Raw genomic sequence first — 13,980 nt, forward strand, 5'->3', positions numbered from 1 at the left:
AGATCTGTGAATTTTTGGTAATTGTTGGATAAAAGATGAATATTTGGTGAATTTAATGCTTGGTTTTGGCCAAAAATAGTGAAAAATAGCTAAACTTGATGAAAAATTCTGGAACATTTAAGATAATCTTTTTATAACATATAAAAGTCACCCACAAAATTTGAGCTCAGTTGGAAAAGTCTAAGTAGGCTTTTCGGTGAAACGAGTTCTAGGGCTTTCTAGCTCGGTTTTGGGTGAAAATGGCTTGAAAAATGAGTTTTAAGTGCTGGAAAAATTCCAGGGAGTTATGAGGATGGCAAGGATCATCCCAGAAAAATTTGGGATTTTTCTAAAGTCTTTTGGTATTTTTGACATATTTAGTATTTTAAAAAGGTTTAAAAATAGATAAATAAATGTAAATATAAGAAAATAAATCTGGAAAATTTTTATAAAATGTCTTACAGTCAAAATAAGTTTTGTGCAAAATTTCATGACCCGAGACTAAACGGGTAATTATTTGTGCTAAAATGAACATAAAAACAAATATTTAAAGCTTAAAACGTGTAAACCGGCAAAACTCGCATAAGCGAGCTGACTGGTATATAAAAACCTAAAAATGGACCATTTTCATAAAACTAAGTAAAATAAGTAAAAATAAATCATCCGAAAATAATTCGGATGATTTGGGTAATTTTACCCAATTTTACTGTTTCCGGCACCTAAATGACGGAAACGGGCCCCGTGGCCAAACGGGGTGTCAAACCGAGCTCTAATTTCATCACTTTAACTAAAATAACAGTCAAACACCATTTTTGGGTTAAGTGTGAATAAACTCATTTTTGAAACTAAAAACGGATGACCGTGCTAGGCACGCAAATCAAGGAAAACATAAAAATGATAATTTTGACCGTCCGACTATAAGTAATGGCACAATCTGAGTCCTTAGGAGTGTCACGGGGTTAACATTGTCCCCGGATCGAGTACAGTACTGGGTTAACAATGTCCCCAGATGTACCGATTAATACGGATTTAGTTTATGGGAATTATATAGTAACGACTAGATATTATATTACAGATCCAGGCACGTAGCTGTTCATTGTATTACCCACAGACTCACAAAAAGGTGAGTTTTCACGAGCCCCTTTTAATGAACTGTTTTAAATATTTTCCCGGGGCGGAAAGCATGATTGTTTTAAATTATCTAAGTACATACCGATCGTATGGAAACACTTGTATATTTTTATATATATATATGGTATGATGCATAGAATAGATAATTTGTTTATCGGGTGGAATTGTTCTGGGGTAACTTAGTTCCCAGAGGGTTATTGGATATATTTCTGGGTTACCCAGAGGGTATTGGATATGTTTCTGGGTTAACAGTGTCCCCAGAGGTTATTGGATATGGTTCTGGGTTAACAGTGTCCCTAGAGGGTATTTGATATGCGCTGGGTTAACAGTGTCCCCAGAGGTTATTTGATATGTACTGGGTTAACAGTGTCCCCAGGGGTTATTGGATATGTTCTGGGTTAACAGTGTCCCCAGGGGTCATTTAATGTGTTCTTGGGTTAATAGAGTTTTCACTAACGGGCTTAGCACAATTTCATCATTAACATATGATTTTTATACTGATCTATGGTTTATTTAAATTGGTGAAACTCACCAACTATTCGTAGTTGACCCGTTTTCTTTACATGCTTTCTAGGTATGCCCAGGTTGGAATGATTGATATGTGCTTAACTATCTATGCTACCTATTGGAAGCTTGCTGCTCTGTATTTTGTAATGAATATATATTAATGTCTTATTGGTAATATATGTGTGTAACACCTAGACAGTAACGCAACTCGCAACAATTTAATATGTTATAAATTAATGTAGTGGTATTTTCTTTATAAGCAATGCTGTTGATATCAGATGTGTCTGTTGCATCCCGTGTACGTTTCCGCTGCGGTTACGGGGTGTTACATGCATGCAGCTTCTAGTTCGCTATAACCAATGGATCTGATACCAATCTGTCACACCCTCAAAATCCACTAACGGAGTTTTACCGTCAGAGGGTGTGAACTGGCAGGATCGGAATCATCAGTTATAATCAAACCATAAAATAAAGTTTCAAAACCATGAAAACGTTTACGAGTAATTAAATGCGGAAGCGTAAAAACCTTTAATCAAAAGTTGCGTCACGCAGGACGACTTAAAACCAAAGATAATTGTTAAAAATAAGTTTGCAGGACAAAAGCGTTTTCAATCAATGCATGTTCCTAAACCGCGCGCCCGCCTCGGCTACCTAAGAATAACATACTAAAAGTGTCAACACAAGGTTGGTGAGTTCACAAGTTATATAAAATAAATCGTTTAGCGTTTGCGTTCAGCGTTTTACGTTAAGCGTTTTGCGTAACCACGTTACGGCGTTTTGTGTTAAGCGTTTTGCGTAACCATGTTACGGCGTTTTGCGTTAAGCGTTTTGCGTTACCAGATAGTGTTATGTCAAATTATATATCGATAGGTAGCTAGTCTATACAACAAGTATTACTAAGTGTTCGACACCGAAGCTGACTCGTTTAGTAAGTGCCTTGTCACCAGGTCCTCCAGACCATGGTACGTGTTAGCCAAAATTACACCCGCTCGACCTCCAGTCGAGTTTAGAGTTGGGTGGGGTTTGTCAAACCCAGTAGTACTACTCAACAGTGACTCGCTATTCTAAATATTAACCGGTTCGATGTGTAGGACTTCAAATGTTTCGTTTGCCACTTAGCCTTTACAAGTGATATATAATTTATAACAAAATCTTAAATGCGTTGTGGAGTATGTTATCTCCACCAAGTGAAAAACGTTTGAAAACAGTTTAAAGAGGGGAAAGAGAAACTCACTGTTTGCGAAGAATTTCCCAAAATAAATCACCAAGATGCGCGTCACCGAAAAACTCTCTCTAGCGTTCTAAAACAACAAAGAGATTTTTCTAAGTGTCGGAATATTATCGAGTCTCTAGACCCGGCACATAATACATACGCACATAACATGTTTCGTGTTTCGTTCGTGAATCGTGTGTGACTTTAACAAGTGTTTTTTGTGACACGTCACATGTGTAAGCAACCATATACGTGTCATGTATTCATAACGTACATTACTAGCAATTCTTCCCCGTAAGGGCATTTTGGTCAACAATTAACAATCAACTAGCCATTATTCCCCATAAGGGCATTTTGGTCAAATTATGACAATCAATTAGCAGTTATTCCCCGCAAGGGCATTTTAGTCAAAACACGACAATTATCTTGCAATCATTCCCCTCAAGGGCAATTTGGTCAAAACACGATAATAAATTAGCAAGTATCATATTTCATGCATTTTCACAAAACTCAGCAGCTAGTTTCACCGAGACAGAAATCCTACTAGAAAGATTGTACTACTTCACCGATCATAGCATCTCAATTAATTTACCAAAAATCATCACAGAAGCACATACGTCTTAGGTTTCCAGAACATATTTTATTACATTTTTATTCCTCATAGTTTTCTCACAATCATCAAATCATTACAGCAAACTCATAACAGTCAAATTCATGCGCAACAGAATGTTATTTGCAATTCCCGTTCAACGAAAAATCCAATAAATGCAAGACCACTTGGGTTAGGTTCCTAACTCAATGAGTCAACTTCCAGAAGTGGAACCAACCCAATTGGTCTCGTAGTTCATGAGATATAACATTTACAACATAACCTAACAGCAGGTCTAACAGCTCAGCTTTGCACAACATTTTTGTAAAATCATAAAAGTTAACTTCTACTTGTCCAAAAATTACAAGTTTATATTCTTTAGAAACCAGACTCAGCCTAGTTTACTGTAGTACCAACAATCTCAACCAATTTTCATGTTTACACTTCGTTACAGTCACTTAAACATCAAATACACATTCTGTCCAGAAACTGTTTGCATCCAAACTCAACATAATAACAACCTATGAACTATCATGCATTCATATGACCCTCTAGACTCCATAAACACCATCCATGCACATCAATTACATATTACATACTTGATTAGGGTTTGTGTTTGAACTCAAATCAAAGACACAACAATCATCATGCAACAAGATTCAATCTAGTTATCAAATCATCATCCAAATACAACAATCATATTAACTATATGCACTCATGAAATCGGCCAGCTAGGGTTTGTTATTAACCCAACAAACATCAAAATAAATCAACAAGAATGTAAAGGATGATCAATTATACCTTCCTAGCACCTAGTTCTTCAATCAAACACTTGATTTGAGGGTTGAATGTGTATGTAGAGTGGACGGCAGCCAAGGAGAGGGGGGGTGGGGTTCCGATCGGGTTAGGGTTAATAATAATAATAATAGTTAGGTTTAAGTTAATGATATATTTATAGACATACAAGTTACACTCAAGTCCCTCCACTTTCAATTGTTGTTTTTCTAACTTAACCAACTAGTTTATGTCTTGAGTTAACGTTTTATACTATGTTATCACATAACACATAAATCTAACACATAATTATCACATAATTATTGTTTTGACGTTTTTCGTTTATTCATCAATCGTTTGCGTCAACTCGTTTGCGTTTCGGTGCAAATCCCGAAAGACTACACATGTAGTAAGTGTTAAGCGTCATTTAAACCCTAGTTTAAATGTAATGAAGTGTGTGTTATAGATTCAATGATCTTAAGTTTGAATTGACGGAGTTGAGTTAACGGAGTTAACCTGAAATTGACGATTGTCACATCATTCCCATGTTAAAGAATTTTCGTCCCGAAAATTTGAGTCAAGTCGTGATGAGTGTCTGAAAGAGTAAGAAAAAAAAATTTCAGTTTGTCATATCATCCCCTAGTAGAAAGAAATTTCGTCCCGAAATTTAATTCATACCTCCGGTGATGTCTGACGGTTTGCCAAGTTTCGCGGTTTTCTGTGTTTGGTTAGCCTCTCAAAAAGGTGAGGATACTTTTTCATCATTTGATCATCGCGTTCCCACGTGAACTCCGGTCCACGTCTCGAGTTCCAACGAACCTTAACGATTGGAATTTTGCTGTGCTTGAGCGTTTTGGTTTCCCAATCCAAAACCTCGACTGGTTCCTCAATGAAACGTAAATGTTCATCAACTTGTAGTTCCTCCAAAGGGACTACTTGGGTTTCATCAGACAAGCATTTCTTCAAATTTGACACGTGGAATACATTGTGTACGCCACTGAGTTCTGTTGGTAGGTTCAGTCGGTACGCCACCGGACCAATGCGCTCAGTTATCCGGTACGGACCAACATACCGTGGGTTGAGTTTGTTTCGCTTCCCAAAGCGAACCACACCTTTCCAAGGTGAGACTTTGAGTAACACCCGATCGTTCACTTGAAATTCGAGAGGTTTTCGGCGCTTGTAGGCGTAACTCTTTTGGCGATCTCGTGCTGCAGCCATGCGATTTCGGATTTGAACAATCTTTTCCGAAGTTTCGAGTACCAGTTCCGGACCAGTGATTTGGCTGTCACCCACCTCTGCCCAGCAGAGTGGTGATCGACACTTCTGTCCGTACAGCGCTTCAAACGGCGCTGCCTTAATACTTGCGTGGTAGCTGTTATTGTACGAAAACTCTACCAAGGGTAAGTGGGGTTCCCAACTTTTTCCGAAATCCAATACGCAGGCACGCAACATATCCTCCAGGGTCTGTATAGTTCGCTCACTTTGCCCATCCGTCTGAGGATGGTATGCTGTGCTCATATCGAGACGGGTGCCTAGTGCGCTTTGCAGCGACTTCCAAAAGTGCGAAGTGAAACGAGAATCTCGATCAGAAATGATTGAGACAGGCACTCCGTGTCTAGACACTACTTCCTTCATGTAAACACGAGTCAGTCTTTCCATTTTGTCCTTTTCTTTAATTGCTAGGAAGTGTGCCGATTTAGTCAACCGGTCAACGATCACCCAGATGGTATCGCATCCCGTCGGTGTCTTAGGTAAACCCGTAATAAAATCCATTGAGATGTGTTCCCATTTCAACATTGGGAGTTCCGGTTGTTGCAGTAGACCAGATGGTTTCTGGTATTCTATCTTGACTCTGGCACAAGTCAAGCATTTGCTCACGTAGGTGGCAATGTCGGCTTTCATGTTCGGCCACCAGTAAAGTGCCTTTAAATCATGATACATTTTATCTGAGCCAGGGTGGATAGAATATCGGGACTTGTGTGCTTAGTCCATCACTAGAGTTCTCAACTCTCCGTATCGTGGAACCCAAATCCGGTTCTCAAAATATCGAACCCTGTCCGATCTGGTTTCAAGTTGTTTGTTCATGCCCCGCATGAGTTCCGATGGAAGATTGTCATCTTTCAAAGCTTCAAGTTGCGCATCGCGAATCTGATCGGGTAAGCTGGCATGAATCGTGAGTTGCAATGCTCTCACCCGTCTGGGTTTATCTGTTTCTTTTCTGCTGAGGGCGTCGGCCACCACATTGGCCTTGCCAGGGTGGTACTTGATGGAACAATCATAATCCTTGAGCAGCTCGACCCAACGACGCTGTCGCATGTTCAGCTCCTTCTGATCGTAGATATGTTGGAGACTCTTGTGGTCGGTGTAAATGGTAAACTTGGTACCGTACAAGTAATGCCTCCATATCTTAAGAGCAAACACCACAGCTCCGAGTTCCAAATCGTGGGTTGTGTAGTTCTTCTCGTGAACCCGTAGTTGTCGAGAGGCGTAGGCTATAACTTTCTCGAGTTGCATCAGCACACAACCGAGACCTTGTATAGATGCGTCATAGTGTACCTCAAAATTTTCCGTTCCCTCGGGGAGGGCTAGAATAGGGGCGCTACAAAGCTTGGTTTTCAACAGTTGAAAAGCGGATTCTTGCGCGTCACCCCAATTGTACTTAGTGCCCTTGTGAGTCAAAGCGGTGAGGGGTTGAGCAATCTTTGAAAATCCCTCGATGAAACGCCGGTAGTAGCCGGCCAGTCCTAGGAATTGTCGCACCTCGGTCGGAGTCTTAGGTGCTTCCCAGTTTTTGATGGCCTCTACCTTACCGGGATCGACATGGATACCATTCTCGTTGATCACATGTCCTAAAAAGTGAACCTCGCGAAGCCAAAATTCACATTTCGAGAGTTTAGCATACAGTTGTTCCTTCTTCAATAGTTTCAGAATTACCCTTAAGTGCTCTTCGTGGTCAGTCTCGTTCTTGGAGTAGACGAGAATATCATCGATGAAAACAATCACAAACTTGTCGAGGTACGCCTTGCATACTCGATTCATGAGATCCATAAATACGGCTGGTGCGTTGGTTAGGCCAAAAGGCATAACCAAAAACTCGTAATGACCATACCGTGTTCTGAAAGCCGTCTTTGAGATATCTTCTTCGCGCACTCTAAGCTGATGGTAACCAGATCGCAGATCTATCTTCGAGTAGTAACTCGATCCTTGAAGCTGGTCAAACAAATCATCAATTCGGGGTAAAGGATAACGGTTCTTGACCGTCACCTTGTTCAATTCCCGGTAGTCGATGCACATTCGGAAAGTCTCGTCTTTCTTTCGGACAAACAAGACAGGGGCTCCCCACGGCGATAAGCTAGGTCGGATAAAACCCTTATCCAACAAATCTTGCAACTGAGTGGACAACTCCTGAAGTTCCGCCGGTGCGAGCCGATACGGGGCTCGTGCTATGGGTGCTGCACCGGGTGTCAACTCGATTTGAAATTCGACTTGACGAATAGGAGGGAGTCCGGGCAAATCCTCCGGGAAAACTTCCGGGAAGTCTCGCACAACAGGTATATCTTCAATTCGTTTCTCCTCCGCGGGTTTCTCAACAATTTGCGCCAAAATTGCCGGATGACCCTTTCGTAGATACTTCTGCGCCTTCATAAGGGTAATGACGCTGGTGGTCATGCCGCTTCTCTCGCCTCGGACCGAAATGATCTCGCCGGAAAGGGTGGTAATATGGACTATATTTTCGTGGCATATAATCTCCGCTCGGTTCTCGGATAACCAGTCCATGCCGACAACGACATCGAAACTACTAAGGGTAAAAGGAATAAGGTCGATATCAAAGACATGACCTGACAGTTTTAACTTACATCCCGCAAGTACATGAGTCGTTACTATAGTCTTACCTTCAGCTAATTCAACAGGAAACTTAGCATCTAACGGAATTGGAGTTACGTCTAAGAGTTTACTAAAGGCTTTCGACACAAAACTCATATCAGCTCCAGTGTCAAACAATACAGAAGCAAAACAATCGTTTACAGGGAACTTACCAGTCACCACGTGCGGATCATTGCGGGCTTGACCCGACACAATCACAAACGCTCTTCCCTTGCCATTGCTTCCACCACTACTGCCACTTCCATTACCTCCATTGTTGTCATTTTGTTTCAGCTTGGGGCAATCTTTTCTGAAATGACCTTCCTGCCCACATTCAAAGCATCCTTTCGTCGTCATAGGTGCCTTAGGAGCACCCTTTGCCGCAAGGTCTCCTCTACATTCTTTCGCTTGGTGACCCATCTTTCCGCATCTCTGACACTTGGCACGGTCACACTGGCCAACATGATGATAGTTGCACCTGTTGCACTTTGGATATTTCCCAGCATATCCGCTCGAAACCTGCCCGCTACCGTTGTTGTTATTGTGATTCTGAGTGTTAAAGCTCCGAGTGAATTCGGGCTTACGGTAGTGTTGTTGCGGTGGGAGGTTCGAGGATGAAGATCTGGTGTTGTCAAACTTCCTCTTCCCACTGTTCGGGTTGCTGTTGCTGTTATTGTCGTTACTCTGGTTGTCACGGGATTTAACGCTCGAACCCCTAAGTGGTAACGCACCTTGGGTCACAGCCTGATCCGTCAGTTTGTGAGCTAAACGGATCGCTTGTTGGATCGTGGCTGGTCTGGAAGAAGTCACCATGCCCTGAATCTGCGGTGCTAATCCATCAATGTACATTTCTATCCTCTTGCTCGGCGGATCCACCATCCGCGGACACATCACAGCCAACTCGTGCGAACGGGTAGTGTAGGCTTCGATTTCCGAACCCACCATCTTCAGTGACCAAAATTCCGACTCTAACTTCGAAATCTCCTCTCTCGGACAGTACTCCTCTCGCATCATATTTTTGAACTCCTCCCAGTTCATCGCATTTGCCAGTTCCAATCCAAGGATCTGGAAGTTCGAATTCCACCAAGTGAGGGCGGAATCCTCAAGTGTCCCAGCAGCGAATTTGACCCTACTGGCAGGGGGACAATTACACATCTCAAAGGCCGACTCGGCCTTCTCAGCCCAACGCAGGAAGCCTATAGCTCCCTCAGTGCCCTTAAACGTACTGGTTTGCAGTCAAGGTAGTTCTTGAAGGTACACGTTCCACTCGGACCTCCAGCCTGATTCTGAACGTGTGCGGCTAAAGCGGCCGCAACATGGTCGCTCAGCAGAGTTTGGAGTTCAGCTGCAGTCAAGCTGATGTTACCACGTCCTCGTCCAGCGTTTCTTCCAGCCATTTCCTAGAATCACCGTATAAAATGTTAGACATGAATTTTTCTTTCATATATAACACACCATACATGTAATAAAAAAGATAGGTAAGAAAGAAATAAGAAACAACATCACATCACAACCACATATTAGTCTAAATAAAAATTCATGATTAAAACCATTGTATTCGCTACAAAGTATTTCCAATCAATCCTTAAAAATCATAGAAAAATAATAGTTCGGATGGAGACAACCCCTCCATCTAAGTGTCATCATTACTAGATGTTCATCTGAGGACACCTCTGAGTGTGCCTCCTCCTCAGCCGGTTCTTCCTCCGGTTCTTCTTCGGGTTCCTCCTCGGGATCTTCCTCAGGCTCCTCTTCGGGATCTTCTTCAGGTTCGGCCTCAGGCCCCGCCTCAGGCTCGGCCTCAGGCTCTGCCTCAGGTTCGGCTGTGTTCTGAGCAAGTTGCATTTGCAAGACATCGCAACGCTCCAACGCTATCTCAGTTCGGGTCCTTGCTTCTTGGAGTTGCTCTTTCAAGTCTATCATCTCAGCTTGCATCTTCATCATAACTTTCATCTGTTGATCACTAGTCTCTTGCATTTCCTTCATTGCCGCTGCCATGCGGGCAATCTCCTCCTTAGTCTCGGTTCCGTCTTTTAACATTCTGGAAACGTTCTCCCTCGTATAGCGCATGTAACCCACGTCACGCTCCAAGTATGAAACAACAGCTGCGAGAACTCTTTCTACAGGTTCGGTTATGGGTGGTAGGGTGTTGGGATAAGCAGGGTGGTTCGGGTGAGGCAACGGGGGAACTTGTTCGCTATAGACCATACGTCTGATCATGTTAGGGTACCAATCCCTGCTAACGTTGTTTTCGTAAATGCCTCCGGATAGGCGGTACCTCTTCGGTGTGGGAGCTTTGAGTTCCGGGACTACTCGGGGTGGCGAGGCGGTAGGTAACTGCGGTTCCTTCCCGTGAGCATGCGTCATCGAATCGGATGATGATGAGAGTGGCGTCGACATTCCTACAGGTAAGCCGTGTATGCGCGGGCGTATGAGTGAAAGAGGTAAAGAGATAAGATTACAAGACTACACAAACCTATGCAGTGCGTATCATTATAACTAATGGGTCGTCGCGGTTATAGTCTAGTATGCATGCAGCTTCTAGTTCGCTATAACCAATGGATCTGATACCAATCTGTCACACCCTCAAAATCCACTAACGGAGTTTTACCGTCAGAGGGTGTGAACTGGCAGGATCGGAATCATCAGTTACAATCAAACCATAAAATAAAGTTTCAAAACCATGAAAACGTTTACGAGTAATTAAATTCGGAAGCGTAAAAACCTTTAATCAAAAGTTGCGTCACGCAGGACGACTTAAAACCAAAGATAATCGTTAAAAATAAGTTTGCAGGACAAAAGCGTTTTCAATCAATGCATGTTCCTAAACCGCGCGCCCGCCTCGGCTACCTGAGAATAACATACTAAAAGTGTCAACACAAGGTTGGTGAGTTCACAAGTTATATAAAATAAATCGTTTAGCGTTTGTGTTCAGCGTTTTACGTTAAGCGTTTTGCGTAACCACGTTACGGCGTTTTGCGTTAAGCGTTTTGCGTAACCATGTTACGGCGTTTTGCGTTAAGCGTTTTGCGTTACCAGATAGTGTTATGTCAAATTATATATCGATAGGTAGCTAGTCTATACAACAAGTATTACTAAGTGTTCGACACCGAAGCTGACTCGTTTAGTAAGTGCCTTGTCACCAGGTCCTCCAGACCATGGTACGTGTTAGCCAAAATTACACCCGCTCGACCTCCAGTCGAGTTTAGAGTTGGGTGGGGTTTGTCAAACCCAGTAGTACTACTCAACAGTGACTCGCTATTCTAAATATTAACCGGTTCGATGTGTAGGACTTCAAATGTTTCGTTTGCCACTTAGCCTTTACAAGTGATATATAATTTATAACAAAATCTTAAATGCGTTGTGGAGTATGTTATCTCCCCCAAGTGAAAAACGTTTGAAAACAGTTTAAAGAGGGGAAAGAGAAACTCACTGTTTGCGAAGAATTTCCCAAAATAAATCACCAAGATGCGCGTCACCGAAAAACTCTCTCTAGCGTTCTAAAACAACAAAGAGATTTTTCTAAGTGTCGGAATATTATCGAGTCTCTAGACCCGGCACATAATACATACGCACATAACATGTTTCGTGTTTCGTTCGTGAATCGTGTGTGACTTTAACAAGTGTTTTTGTGACACGTCACATGTGTAAGCAACCATATACGTGTCATGTATTCATAACGTACATTACTAGCAATTCTTCCCCGTAAGGGCATTTTGGTCAACAATTAACAATCAACTAGCCATTATTCCCCATAAGGGCATTTTGGTCAAATTATGACAATCAATTAGCAGTTATTCCCCGCAAGGGCATTTTAGTCAAAACACGACAATTATCTTACAATCATTCCCCTCAAGGGCAATTTGGTCAAAACACGATAATAAATTAGCAAGTATCATATTTCATGCATTTTCACAAAACTCAGCAGCTAGTTTCACCGAGACAGAAATCCTAATAGAAAGATTGTACTACTTCACCGATCATAGCATCTCAATTAATTTACCAAAAATCATCACATAAGCACATACGTCTTAGGTTTCCAGAACATATTTTATTACATTTTTATTCCTCATAGTTTTCTCACAATCATCAAATCATTACAGCAAACTCATAACAGTCAAATTCATGCGCAACAGAATGTTATTTGCAATTCCCGTTCAACGAAAAATCCAATAAATGCAAGACCACTTGGGTTAGGTTCCTAACTCAATGAGTCAACTTCCAGAAGTGGAACCAACCCAATTGGTCTCGTAGTTCATGAGATATAACATTTACAACATAACCTAACAGCAGGTCTAACAGCTCAGCTTTGCACAACATTTTTGTAAAATCATAAAAGTTAACTTCTACTTGTCCAAAAATTACAAGTTTATATTCTTTAGAAACCAGACTCAGCCTAGTTTACTGTAGTACCAACAATCTCAACCAATTTTCATGTTTACACTTCGTTACAGTCACTTAAACATCAAATACACATTCTGTCCAGAAACTGTTTGCATCCAAACTCAACATAATAACAACCTATGAACTATCATGCATTCATATGACCCTCTAGACTCCATAAACACCATCCATGCACATCAATTACATATTACATACTTGATTAGGGTTTGTGTTTGAACTCAAATCAAAGACACAACAATCATAATGCAACAAGATTCAATCTAGTTATCAAATCATCATCCAAATACAACAATCATATTAACTATATGCACTCATGAAATCGGCCAGCTAGGGTTTGTTATTAACCCAACAAACATCAAAATAAATCAACAAGAAAGTAAAGGATGATCAATTATACCTTCCTAGCACCTAGTTCTTCAATCAAACACTTGATTTGAGGGTTGAATGTGTATGTAGAGTGGACGGCAGCCAAGGAGAGGGGGGGGGGTGGGGTTCCGATCGGGTTAGGGTTAATAATAATAATAATAGTTAGGTTTAAGTTAATGATATATTTATAGACATACAAGTTACAATCAAGTCCCTCCACTTTCAATTGTTGTTTTTCTAACTTAACCAACTAGTTTATGTCTTGAGTTAACGTTTTATACTATGTTATCACATAACACATAAGTCTAACACATAATTATCACATAATTATTGTTTTGACGTTTTTCGTTTATTCATCAATCGTTTGCGTCAACTCGTTTGCGTTTCGGTGCAAATCCTGAAAGACTACACATGTAGTAAGTGTTAAGCGTCATTTAAACCCTAGTTTAAATGTAATGAAGTGTGTGTTATAGATTCAATGATCTTAAGTTTGAATTGACGGAGTTGAGTTAACGGAGTTAACCTGAAATTGACGATTGTCACAGATTGACAAAGAATTCAAGCCCCAAATTGGGAGAAATTTAGAAGTCTGCATGGATGACTTGGTGACCAAAAGCGATGCAGAAGAAACAATGCTGAAAGACATTGAAGAAACCTTTAGAGCGCTGCGCCAAATCAGCATGAAACTTAACCCTATCAAAATGTTCCTTTGGGATGGAGGAAGGAAAATCCCTAGGAGTGATCGTGACCAACGGAGGCTTCAAAGCTAACCTCGAAAAAGTGGAGGCGGGTAGTAAAAATGCCTTCTCCAAAAACCATCAAGCAAGTGCAAACACTTAATGGCTGATTGGTCGCGCTCAACAGATTCTTGTCAAGTCATGCTGAAAAATCCGTTCCATTTGTCTCAACCCTAAGGAACTGTCTCAAAAGTCTCAGTTTCGATGGACAGCAGAAGCAGAAACGGCGTTCCAGGAGATCAAATCGCGCTTAGCAGAGTTACCAACGTTAACGGCACCGCGAGCCAGAGAGCCGCTCATAATATACTTAGCGGCTTCAGAAAGAGCAGTTGGCGCGATTATGATGGTTGAAAGGGATGGTGTTCAAACACCCATCTACTATGGAAGTCGCACTCTGGCAGACGCAGAAACAAGAT

Source organism: Bidens hawaiensis, unplaced genomic scaffold, assembly GCF_021521415.1.
Source record: "Bidens hawaiensis isolate Kalapana, Puna unplaced genomic scaffold, B.hawaiensis_p1.1 tig00038641_1, whole genome shotgun sequence".
Taxonomy (NCBI): domain Eukaryota; kingdom Viridiplantae; phylum Streptophyta; class Magnoliopsida; order Asterales; family Asteraceae; genus Bidens; species Bidens hawaiensis.